Here is a 13019-nt window from a genome sequence, read left to right on the forward strand (position 1 = left end):
CCCTCCATTGTGTAATTGTTGGAGGGTGTGGCCTCAGCCAGGAGGCTGTGATTACCTTATTCGCTATTAAAAAGAGGATTCTCAGCAAGTATGTTTGACTGTTCTCTTCAAGATCAGTTGGCAGTACCCCTAGTATAAAGTGTAATGGTTTAAGAGGTAAATCTATATGGAGACATTTTTTTATTTCTTTTTGTACATTTTGCCAGTATTCTGATATCTTTGGGCAGTCCCAAAATATATGTGTGTGATCTCCCACCAGGTCACAACCCCTCCAGCAATGATCTGAGGTGTTGCTCCATTTTGATGTTATAAGTGGAGTTCTAAAGTATCTCATTTTCATTTTCCATCCAAATTCCTTCCAGTTTGGACTACTGGATATCCTATGTCCCTGTCTGCATGAAGTCTCCCATTGCTCATCTGGGATTATTGTGTTCATTTCTAGTTCCCATTTTTCTTTAATATCTAAGTTATCTTCTTTTAACTCTTCCTGCAATATCTTGTAAATATGTGATATGAACTTTGTCTTCACTATTCCTTTAGTTGTTGATATGAAGAGGTGTTCCAATTTTGTTGGTAAGGAACAGAGCTGTTCCCATTCTTTATGACTTTGTAGATAGTGTCTAATTTGTAAGTACCTAAAGAAGTCTTGGTTTGGTAAATCATATTCCTCTTTGAGCTGTTCAAATGATTTTAGGACTGCTCCGTCAAACAGCTGGTCCAAAACCACTAAACCCCTTTCCTTCCATTTTAGGAATCCCTTGTCCAGCCTAGATGGAGAGAACTAAGAGTGTCTCCAGTTATGTTTACATTCTGCAGTTTATGACACTTGAATGATTTGATGACGAATTTGACACTTGATACTACTCCAGGAAGCAAACTTAGACTTTCTGTTAGGCGATCTATGAGGCTACCAGGTTGCCAGTTAGGGGGATGAGTTTGTTATTGTGTAATGACCTGGCTGGGGTGCATGTTTGTGTGACTCCGAGGGTGAGAATCTGAGGCCGTGGAGAAGGAATATCTCTAGCCGATGTGGTTGCTCCCTCTCAGATGCCAGTCAAAGAGAGTCAGGAGAGGGTCAAGGAGATGGCAGTGGGGTCATACATACAGGAGGAGGTCAATTATGTGGTTAGCCCTCCAGGCCAAAGGCATGACCCTTTTGGCTGAAGAGCATTCTCAGTTGCAAAATCTTCCATAACATACTATCATGTGTTGAAACTTTCATACTCTTATGAAAGTTTATAATAAAATAAAAAGAAAGTTTATAAGTTTAAAATATAAAGTTTCAACACTTTAAAGTATTTGTACGTATGCGTTTGCTCAAAACCATTTTCTCAGTGCATGTTAATCATTTATCAGGGGGGAGTTTACATTCCATAATCTTTCACTGTCAGAATGTTGAAAGGCTCAGTGGCAAGTTCTCTCAGTGTGTCAGCCCCTGGATAGTCTTTTCGTGGGTGAGTTAACTCATTAATATGTCAAATTTCCTTCTTTGTGCCAATGAAGAGTATGTATTTAGATTCAAAGCCCTAACAGTTGCGTGGAGACTATTTGTTTTCAATTTGATCCCCTACTCTAAGGAGGTGTTTGACCAGTGAAATGTCTGAAGTGTTGAATTGTCTGTTGGACATGTGGTTTGTTGTGGGAACTGTAATAATCTGGATATGCCAGTGCATGAATATAGTTTTGGTTATTTAGTCTCTGAATAGTCTAGACTTGTTAATTGGGTTGATTATTAAGTGTTGTGTATTAAATTAAATATTTGAATTTCATTTTTTTCATACTTTTGTTTTGTTTGTATTTAAAGTTATCAGTATAATATTCTCTTCTCTATGCTCAGAAGTTGGATGTACTTTTTGAGTCATGAGTAAAGTTACTAGTGTAGTAAGTGTCTTACAAGGTGTGATTTTATTTTATTTATTGATTTGCACACACACAAATACAAATGAACGACAAAATGAAAAGCCTCCTCTATAAAGTAGTAAAAAAAAAGAAAAAACAAATTTGAGGTGTGCACAAAGTACAGGCAAATGATAATTTTTAGATGTGATTTTATTTTTGGCCTTTTAATAATGAATACACTATGAATGGGATTTTCTTCGGTGAGACAATCACATACAAATCTGCATTTATAGACTCACTTTGCTGTACGTCTTGTGTTGATTTAATTTCCAGCCTTTTAGCCTGTGGCTTACCGCACAGCAGGGTTGCCAGGTCTGGCTAAAAGTTATTCCCCATTAAAAACCTCTAATGTTGCGAAATCGCTCCATACATATTTTTATAGTGTGTGTGAGTGTAATTGTGTTGTGTAATCATGGGCAGTACACAGCATTCCAGGACCATATACTATTATTTCTAAATCATAAAGCGCTTCTATTGTATGTTACGTAATGCTAATTGATCACATGTATGCTATCTAAGGCTGGAACACCAGCAGTCAAACGCTGTTCAATGAAACCAGCACTGTAGGAAACCCACAGTGCAAAGAAATCCTGTCCATCCAAAACCACATGTTCATTTGGTCTTGGCAGTTTGCAGAGTGGAAAATGTTTCTTTCCATAGTGCAGGTTTGAATGAGTTTGCGGTTCCCAGTGCACATTTGATAGAAGTTTAATTCGATCATGGACCAGAGTAAGCAGTTGTCACATGCGTGATCATTTCAAATGACAACACACTCAATCTTTCATTCTAGCTGCATGTGCACGTATAATTATTCCCACTGAATAAGGGCTAACATTTCCAAACCATAACACACTCTTATTCTATGTTATTGGTCGTAGGGATATAAACATTTACACTGTTCAGTTTTCTTGGAGCATGACATTGAGAGAGGAATTGGCCATGCAGGCCACCAAAGCAAGTTGACTAATAGCTTGGTTAGTCACATAGTTGCCCCTGGCTACACTAACTGTCCCCTAAGCTAATAGATCTCATGCCTAATCTTCATTCATTTCTTTGTCAGGCTAGAACAATAAGGTAAAACATTATAGTAAAACATAGAAATAATACAAACAGTCATTCACCACACTCTATCCTGTCCATGGTGTAACAGATGGCTTAAGGTGGACCCAAGTGTAGAGAGACAGGACTCAAGAGTTACCAAACTCAAATGTAGCTTTACTTTAAACCGTCACAGGACGGACGGACGGACACACACACAGGTACAGGTACAGGTACAGGTACAGGTACAGGTACAGGTACAGGTACAGGTACAGGTACAGGTACAGGTACAGGTACATCCATGGAACATTAGTTCACGACTGATCGACAGGTGAAGCAAAAAACCAGGCTTATAAGCTTGCAGAATAACAAGACACAGGTGAGGACAATTAACTAAAAGGAAAACAATGAGTAGGGGAAGCAGCAGGATGAGGAGGACTCCTCACACATGGACAATTACCTACATATCATCACATTACAATCACAATTTATGTGTTACACAATGATCTCAAACCATTGATTTTCTCATGGAATCCCTATAAAATGTGGCCTCTTCTTGTTGTTCCAATAACAATGTTTAATGGGTTGCAGTGTTCCGTTGTTGCATGGTAGATCAGAATTAATGGGCTTGCTTCAGCAAGTCAAACTATTGTTATTGCTCATACTTATTATTATTATTATTAGTGGGCTTGCTTCATGGTTGGGCCTCTCCCTGGTAGAGAGCAAGCTGCCTTCGTCTTCAGTTGTGCAGAGCTGGTTACTGCTCTGTTGTTAAAATTGAGCAAAAACTCTTCATGCCTTTCTCCTGTCATCAGGAGGGTGGGTGTGTTTGAAATGTGTGCTGGTCCCAATGTAAGGCCTGTGCTGGCCATTTGGCACCTTCTGATGCCATTGTTTAGGGTCTATTGAGGGGTATGCTGACTGCCAAACATAGGACCTCAGACATATTCATCAGAGCTGTGGTTGTGTGCCAGGGTTTACAACACACACACACATCCTATAGATACCCCTAACACTTTCTATGAGACACACACATATAATGCATTATCATTTATTATAAAATAAATATATTTTAAAAGTACAGAGAGCATTAGTTTACCATTTTGTCATTGTACTGTGGTCGTCAGGTGATCAAATGACTCTAGTTACTATTACATATTATCAATAGCCATGCCACAATTTCCTAGACATTGCACTGTAGAATGCATTTGTGTATCTATCCCAAAAGTCAGAATTGTGTTTGCACAATAAATTAAATTAATTTATTGTAAATTAAATAATACATTAAAACCACACATATGGCAGACACATTAACAGTTCATATACTGACAATAGTGTTGCTTCACCATTAAAAGCTTCGATTCTATTTTCCATAGAACCAAAGTTCAACAGTCAGTGCAAGCTCTGCTTTTTGTGCCTTGTATTATACTACAGTTTGTGTTTCAATGACGAGGGGACTTATAGAAGTCAAACGTATTGGTCCTATAATAATATTACTACTCTTCTACTTAGAGTTTGCTGAGATTGTAAACTATCCTAGGCCTACAGCTGTCGCTCCTGTCTCTGGATGTGCTTGCCCAATGTAGTTTATCTTCAGAACAAATGGCAAAACAATTCTTCTTTAGGAGTTTAGGTGCACAATGTTTCTAGTATGCTTTTCAGATTTTGACCATGCATGCGTACCTGCATACTGCTTATGTGAACCCCTCTTAATTTGTAATATTTATACTATATTGTATTGATATTGCAGACCTAAATCATATTTTTTCACATTATAAAAAGTATCACATTAGCTTCAGTGATGACTTCTTTGCACTGGTGTTTTGTCTTGGAATATACTAGTATATATATAGTAGTTTGTATAGTGCTATTTTTTTACAATCTTGTACCTTTAACATTTTTATGATAAGATAATATCATTGTGTGCTGTCCTGTAACATGGATATGTCATTAACACGAGTCGTCAGAGGTCCACAGGGTAGTATGTCAGAGTTTAAAAGCTTCACGCGACGACTATTTACCATGTTTTATTTCAGGTAATTAACCTTGGCAAAACATCCACCAGGAGGCATCGTTGAGGAGGAATTTGAATGGATATGCTTACAGTGTGTTTTCGAGGCCTTTCTGTGTTTACAAACATTGCCGCCTGATGAATTATGTGAAGAGTAGCTTTTGAGTTGTTGTTTCAATTTGGAAAAGGGCATATTATTGTCTGGTCGGAGAAATTATGTCCTTGGATAAACCTTAATTTTGAATAAATCAATCAACTCTTCATCAAATGTGAAGACATGAAATATATGTGGCAGTGTGTCTGCGAAATTGCATATTAATTAACTCATAGCGATATAATGTTTCTCAGTTGATTCCGCGCATTTCTATAGGCTATATGGACACAGCACGCTCACAAAGCAAAGAGCGCAGTTTGTGACATTAATTTTCCACTCTGGCACTGCAAGTTCACGTTGAACATATTTCACATGATTGAAATGAGAGCTTTTATGAATCAATCAAAAATGTTTACATGCCATTTACAATGATGAGAATAAATCTGAGAAGTCAAGGGATAATGTCGAACAGGCAGGTGAGGGACATTAAGCTGTCATGTTGACATGCTTTTATTCATATTATTCTGTAGGCTATAGCCTTATATATAAAACTCACAACTGTTAATCTGTTAACAAATTACATTCACTGTTTTACTGCCCATATCCAACAAGTCATTTGTAGTTGCCTACTGTCTGTATTTGGCTGTTCTTTTTCGACCCTGTCCATCATATCATGTATCATAATTGGCTACAAACTATGTGTGCTTCCTTGAGCTCCGTTTACAACAAGCTCAAATCGTTTCCCAAACAAAACAAATGTGTGACAATTTACCTAGCCACTAGACAGTCTTTGAGAGACACAATTTGAATGCTGAGTACAGTAATGTTCTTCATTTAACAAATTCTGTTAGTTCATAGAAGATTGACATGCAAACATTGATTTTACTGTAGGCAAAATTATGCATATTTTAGAAAACAGGTAATCAATTCCATTTTACATCACGGAAATAATAAAATGGTTGTGTTCATTTATGGATTTCAAATTATTTTTAGGTTACCCAGCTTGGAAGCATGGGTTTTAGGAGTAGTCTAACCAGTGTGATATCAAAGCGCAAGTTGCTATCGGTATATTAAGGAGTGAGCTAAGACAGAAAGACTTGTGTTCTCTATGACAACTGCATCGTAATATGGCAACATACGTGGGCTAACATTAGACAGATCACAGAAGCATGACAAACATCTCTGCTGCCATAAGTGGGGCAATCAGGATGATGGGGGTTCTGTAATTTATACTGACAGAACAAACTGTCTTTTAAAATTTCGGTGATGGGCAGTGGATTACAAAATAGGGGGGGAAGGTGTGGAGTGGGGGAAGGTGAGCGAATTTGTCTGTTGGAAAATTCATACAGTCGCCATACGTTCGCAACAAAGTAATGTCTGCTAGTTGAGAGAGCCATCCGCTTGGCCAGCTCGCAAGTTTCTTTCCATGTAATGTTAGGGAGGCCTACTGCAATCCCTTACTGTTAGCTGGTTTAGGCAGCTAGCGGTGGTGCATCTCTCTGCTGTTTGACTAGTCAAAAAGTATAAAAAATTAACTTCAACTGTCAATAGTGGATTTGTCAGTTATCAATGGCTGGTACATTTTTATTTAATATCCGCCAAATATTAAATCATGATGCCAGTTATGATAAATGTTTGAAATGTAGTATCTTTGAGTATTATGAAAAGCGCTATACAAAATAATTGCATTATTATTATTATTATTATTGTTATTATTATTATTACATTGAGTGGACGAGAGAAGGCTGCCCTTGCTGAAAATTCACATAGTATTATGATGTTTTTAATGATAACAACTGTTTCAACAACAATTTTTCTATCCAGTCTCAATCCCACTGAAACCCAAAATCTTTACTCCTGTCTGGCATGAAAATCCCTAACTTCATTATTAAAGTCGACTCAGGCTTATTCATGTCAGATTGCGCTAAAACTTGTCTGTGCTGAAAGAGAATGTGTGACAATGTTATGAGTGGATAGGAGTTTGTCCCATTGCTTGGTCCTCATTAAAATAACCTGATATTTTAACCATTTCGACTCTGTAATTCATGAGCTGCTAAAAAAACATCCTTCAAAGCTCTTGTCACCGCCTTGTGGTGGCTTTCGGCAGCACTTCAAACCTTGTGTCTCCTCCAGCAGCGCCATTGAGGTAGACCACCGCTGGGATAGTGGCGTGAACCGATTAACCACTGGCCCACTGTATAATAAAATAAGTCATTGTGAAACCCATGTCCCACTCCTTCCCTGACTTACCCTGTTTTTAACATAATACCGTTGTTACAATTTCAAAATGGTCCTTACAATGGCCAAAATGGCCCACCCAAAATGTGGTCCTCTGTGGCTCAGTTGGTAGAGCATGGTGCTAACAATGCTTAGGTTGTGGGTTTGATTCCTGCTGGGACCATATATACTGAAATGTATGCACTCACTGCAATGTAAGTCGCTTTTGGATAAAAGCGTCAGCTAAATGGCACTGTTATGAACAGTTTACCCATTTCAGCCTATTAGACCTTATTGTTCCCCACCTGTGTGTGTACAGTATATGGGCTACAGAAAAGGGCACGAGATCCATGCGCGTGGAGATGGACAAATTTGTCACGATTACAGACATTTGGAACACTTTTGCATATAACTCAATTGCTTGTTATAACCAAGCAGAAAACATCAATATTTGTTTTGAATGTGGTTTGCATGGTGGAGTATAAGAGCTGCTGGATTTGTCTGTGGACAGACACATTTGCGTAAAAGCGCATAGCCAATGAAAGAAGAAGCGATTTTGTTCTTTTTTTTTACACTAGCAAATTGTACAAACCTTCTTGCACATGTCATTATTGCTTCAGATTTGTGTTCTGCTTTACTTGTTATCAAGTATTGGTGCTTCACATTTTACTGTGTTATTTGTACTGTACAGTTACACCAATTATATCTGTCGATAAGTTATATTCAATATGTAAGCTTTTATTTGCTCTTTAAAATACAGAATGTGGTATTCCAATGATTCTTAAGTGCTGACTAAACTACTGACTACTTTTGATCTGTCCCATGACCACCAGGAACAAGACAGATGAGTGCAGATGAGGTCGAGCTATCACCTCAACTCCAAACTAACCCTGAAATGCTTAGGCTCAATGGGATTCCTCTCAAGTAGACCTAATGTTAAAATAAAGCAAGGTTGATACTGAATTAAACAGGCTGAGCCATGGGCTACGAATATAGTAATGTCCCTCACACAAACAGTGCTCTCATCATGACTACCATATTACCCAAAACTGTGGGCTGATTTCAAATAATGCTATTAAAGCAAGGTTAAATCACTACATCCACACAAATCAAAGAATCAGTCATGTAAATCATCAAAGCTTTATAGGGCACGTAATGTGGGTTAACTGGACGCCAGACTCTGTAGGACAGATGACTAATAGCTCCTTCGGTTTACAAAAATAATATACATTGATTGATGCTTGAATACTATCCCTGGGCTCCAAATGAATCAAATAAACACAACAACATGGCCTTCAAGAGGCAACAATCCCTCGATAGCAAGAGATGGGATGGGACAGGAGAGAAAATCTTATTTTGGAAACAAAACTTTTCTGTAAAGCACATTTTCCCCATGGCACTGAGTACTAGGCGTGATTCGAACAGTATAGGCAGACAGACAAACTATGCGCCTCTCATTCTCCCGTTTATCATGACTTCAAACTGGCTCCCAACCTACCCAAATATGTGGGCTTCATTTAAATAAGTATATACAATGCCCTCCATAAGTATTGGAAGGAGGAAGCATTTTGTCTTCTTTTAGCTCTATATTCCAGTTTTTATACAACAGTTTGGATTTTAAATCAAACAATTACTACTACTACGGTCAAAGTAGAGATTCTCAGGTTTAATTCAATTTAAACATAGTCCCCCTATTTCAGGGCTTCAAAAGTATTGGAAAAATCATATAATGTCCAATAAATATTCAATTGGATTTAAATCTGAAGATTTACTTGGCCAGTCAAGAACTTTCCGCTTTTTGGCCCTGAAGACCTCCCTATTTGCTATGGCAGTATGTTTGGGGTCATTGTCTTACTGTATGATGAAGTGCCATCCAATGAATTTTAGAGCCATTTGTTTGTACTCGAGCAGACAATATGTTTCTTTACACTTCAGAATACATTCTGCTGCTGCTGTAACATCATCAATTAAGACAAGTTAGCCAGTTCTTGTGGCAGCTATACATGCCCAAACCATAGCACCATGGCTCACAGATTAGGTGGTATGCTGAAAATCTTGCAATTGCTGAGCTCACCAGTGCTTTCATTCTTTGTTAATGAAGTTACAAACTGTTGATTATGGTAAGTCTAAGGTTTTGGCTATGTTTACAGATTTTTTCATTGACGTCTCTTTGGTCCTCATGTTGACAGACAGCAATAGCAGACTTCAAAGACAAATGCAAGCCGAGAATCAAGACTAGACATTGACAGCTCTCTTATGCCTGCACAAATTATGACGGAACACACCTGACTAACCAGAAACACCTGTCAAGCCAATTAATACTTTTGGTGCCCTGAAATAGGGGGACTATGCATAAAAGGGTTGTCATTTCTAAATGGTCAAACCAATCTTAAAAAATTAAACATTGAATTAATGTTTCAAATCCAAACTGTTGGAGTATAGAATACTAAAAGAAGACAAATGCTTCCTCTCTCCAATACTTATGGAGGGCACTGTATATATAAGTGTAGCGCCCCTTTGCTGGTCTGAGCAATTAATAGGGGTGGCTAACCTGAATTCTTTAAATAAAATGGTATCTCTACCTATTATTGTATGTTTACTTTGTCTATTATATATTAACACAGTCCCACCAATTACTTGTCTTTTGTTATTTTATTCAAATCAGTCCTCTTTCATTTATATTAAATCCCCAAAATAGAGTACATGAAATTAAATACAATAACTCTTAACATGCACATACAAATATCAAAATGTAAATGGTAAACACTGTAAACCTCAATTAAAAGAAATAAAACCTATTCTAAAGCCGGCAATGATAACTACGACAACAATACCAAAGTCCAGTGCGTTGCAGGCCTGGCGCGTGTAGCTTGCGTGCGTTGTAGCTCACCTAAAATGGCGGCTCCTTCACTCCCACGAGCTAGACGACACACCAAACTCCCAGTTCCGTAAGCCGGCAGCCTCGCGAAGCTCCTCTCTCGGCAACCTGGGTAGTTCTCTCCAACGGCAGGACTCTTTGGTACTACTGTCTCTCCCGGTGGCTATCGACGTTTGGAACTCCCTTGTTGGTCGAACACACAGCCCATAAGCCTCCGAAGGAAAAACTAGCTCTCTCACTTCTGAGCTAGGCTAGGCTAATCCAGTTGGTTGACCGTCGGAACGGTTACTCCTCTACAGAGAAAGTGTTCCTAAACAGGTCATACGCCGAACGTAGTACTTTGTAGAGTTCACGGGTTGTGTACTCGCATTACCTTGTTCTAAACAAGAAATAAGTGGGCTACCTATTTCCACACTATTAGATTTCACAGCCAGCAGTATATTACATCCGTTCTCTTTCTTCGCCTTCTCCCAACTCACGTCTCCTTCTCCTCCACCTCACACCTGACCTCCAACTCACTTTTTCATTGGCTTATGAAAATAAACAAAATGCACAAACGTTATATTTGAATATTTTCTCACAGAAATCAAAAGTAAATTCTTTTACAATATTGCCAGCATTGTGAACATAGTATAGAATAAAACAAAATACATTTCACATCATGTAAATAATTCAACACATGAACTTAACCCATGAAACTCTATTCATTTTGCACAATATCCAATACCAAACATAGTAATAGTTTTACCCTTTTTAGTCCTATGTATTCTATTAATGAACTTATTCTATATATACTATTTATTAATTAATGAACTTTTAAGTTAGGCCTAATTTCCATAGGGCTACAGATATATATTTTAGCCAGAATGAGCCAGTGGCAGATTACTATTGGGTATGTGGAGAAGGAAGGCTAATGGCGGCATTACCCGCTGATTGGTCAGGAATATGTGCTAGGGTTCGGAATCGGAATAAATATCATGACTTTAAAATACCTCTCCGCACGTTTTAAAGTTTGATTAGTCTAAATAGCTTGAACGCTGTAGGAGGAGTAGCATACCAAAAAATCGGAAGAATTGGAATAATAATAATAAGAAAAAGAAGAATAAGTATGAGCAATAACAATAGTTAGACTCTCTCTGAACCACTCAATATTTGTTGTGAAACAACACAGCACAAGTCCAAAATGCATGTAGGTGACTAGCAAGCTAGCTAGTTCAAGCTAAAGCTAACAATGCTACCATTGCTACTAACTGACAAATAGTCATGCCATTACCCAGATACATTTGTTGACTGTGTCTACTACTGTAAAATGTAATTAAACGTCACATACCCGCTTCGAAGTCGCTCTCGCTGTCCTCCCAACGGGAGCCCTGCAAAAAAGAAAAACAACAACAACAACCTGTCGTAGTTGTCCACGCACAGCCAATCCTGAAAAACACGAAGGCATTTTTCAGGCCTTCCTTGCTAATGCTAGTGTCGTAGAATTTAAGTTATAATACTTAAAAATAAAATACCGTTAACCAGAGCTGTTGATTCATTCAAAGACTTTATTCCCGCAGAACATGTAGCTGACCCCGTTATCTCCTCAGTCACCTGTCTTTATAGATTTCACACAGGTTAACGCCTTCTATTCAACGTGTTTCTGATTCCTGTCTACATACACCAATAACATTCAAGAACTACATTTCGTCATCAAGTTGTCTAATCAGGCCTTTTGTTCTGACTGTTTGACTTTGTTTATTACTTAATAGTCTTAGTCTTGAATGTTAGTCTTGGTTGCGATAAAAGTTTCCTCTGCACAGCCTCAGCTTTTAACCCACTAACAAAACGGTCACGGAGTGCATCATTAAGATGTGCACCAAACTCACAATGAGTTGAAAGTTGCTTCAAAGCTACTATGTAATCAGACAGACTCACCGTCTTGTTGAAAACGTTCCGCGATGACAAGCGGTTTCGACTTGTAATGCTCACTGAGCGACTCGCTTAGCTCCTCGTAGGTTTGTGTGCTAGGTTTTTCAGGACTGACTAAATTCTTTGCTAAGTCTGTAGGCATCCGCTCCGATTACCGACAGAAACACGCTGACCTTTTTGTCAGTGTCCACCTCGTTTGCGATCATCCACTGTTCCAGTCTTTCCAAGTAAGATTCGAAATCTTCCTGTCCTTCTTTGTATTCAGCTAACGCACCGATTTGGAAACTAGCTATCTTGCTAGCTTGTAGTCGCCTTTAGCTACTTAGCTTCCGTTTGCTAGCCTCTTTCTTTCGAGCTACAAAGTTCGTTTATTGCGTTCTACTTGCTGCAAAGTTGTCTCTCGTCACTGAGATCATCTTTCATTAGATATCCCATCCTCGTCGCCAAATTGTAATATATTTAGAGTTATATATATTCACGGTTTCAATAACGGAGACCGAACATTACGTGGATGCTCGTTTACTGATCAATTTTAAGACAGAGTACAGCGCATGTGCACAACAGCTAAGGACTCTTACACAGCCAATAGGGAAAGCCCTTATTAATACATTGGAAACACAAAGTTGTAATAATGCCAATACATTACAGTGACGTATTTTTGTGTACATTACAGTGACGTATTTTTGAAAAGTGTTGAAAATACATGTCATGCATCAGTATTACAGAATAATTAGTGCTACTGACAATTGTCGTTGCTAGGATTGCGTGTTTCTTGTGCCATTTCCCCAGCAACGTGTGTGTAAGACTAGAGTGGTAGGTTAGAACAGAGCCAAATAAGGTGTAATTAAGCCATTACAACAACAACAATCAAATGACCACACAAATCACTGTCCTGCCCTCCCATCAGGCAGAATATCTAGCATGTGTGTGTGAGTGTTGTACATAGTCAGAAGGTAGTCCTAGATGATGTA

General features: G+C 38.4%; 1 long non-coding RNA gene and 1 pseudogene across 2 annotated transcripts in view; both read right to left on the reverse strand.

Moving 5' to 3' along the window:
- The window catches only part of LOC310819883 (cytochrome P450 3A27-like), a 181615-nt pseudogene that overhangs the window by 14929 nt on the left and 153667 nt on the right, over positions 1 to 13019 (reverse strand). The window lies entirely within an intron of this gene.
- LOC310820112 lies at positions 8432 to 12563 on the reverse strand. The gene is made up of 3 exons (XR_014554799.1): positions 12055 to 12563; positions 11468 to 11734; positions 8432 to 10667 (listed from the first exon to the last, which is right to left on the reverse strand). It is a non-coding gene; the product is annotated as an uncharacterized lncRNA (long non-coding RNA).

Source organism: Argentina silus, assembly GCF_951799395.1.
Source record: "Argentina silus genome assembly, chromosome: 19".
NCBI classification, from domain to species: domain Eukaryota; kingdom Metazoa; phylum Chordata; class Actinopteri; order Argentiniformes; family Argentinidae; genus Argentina; species Argentina silus.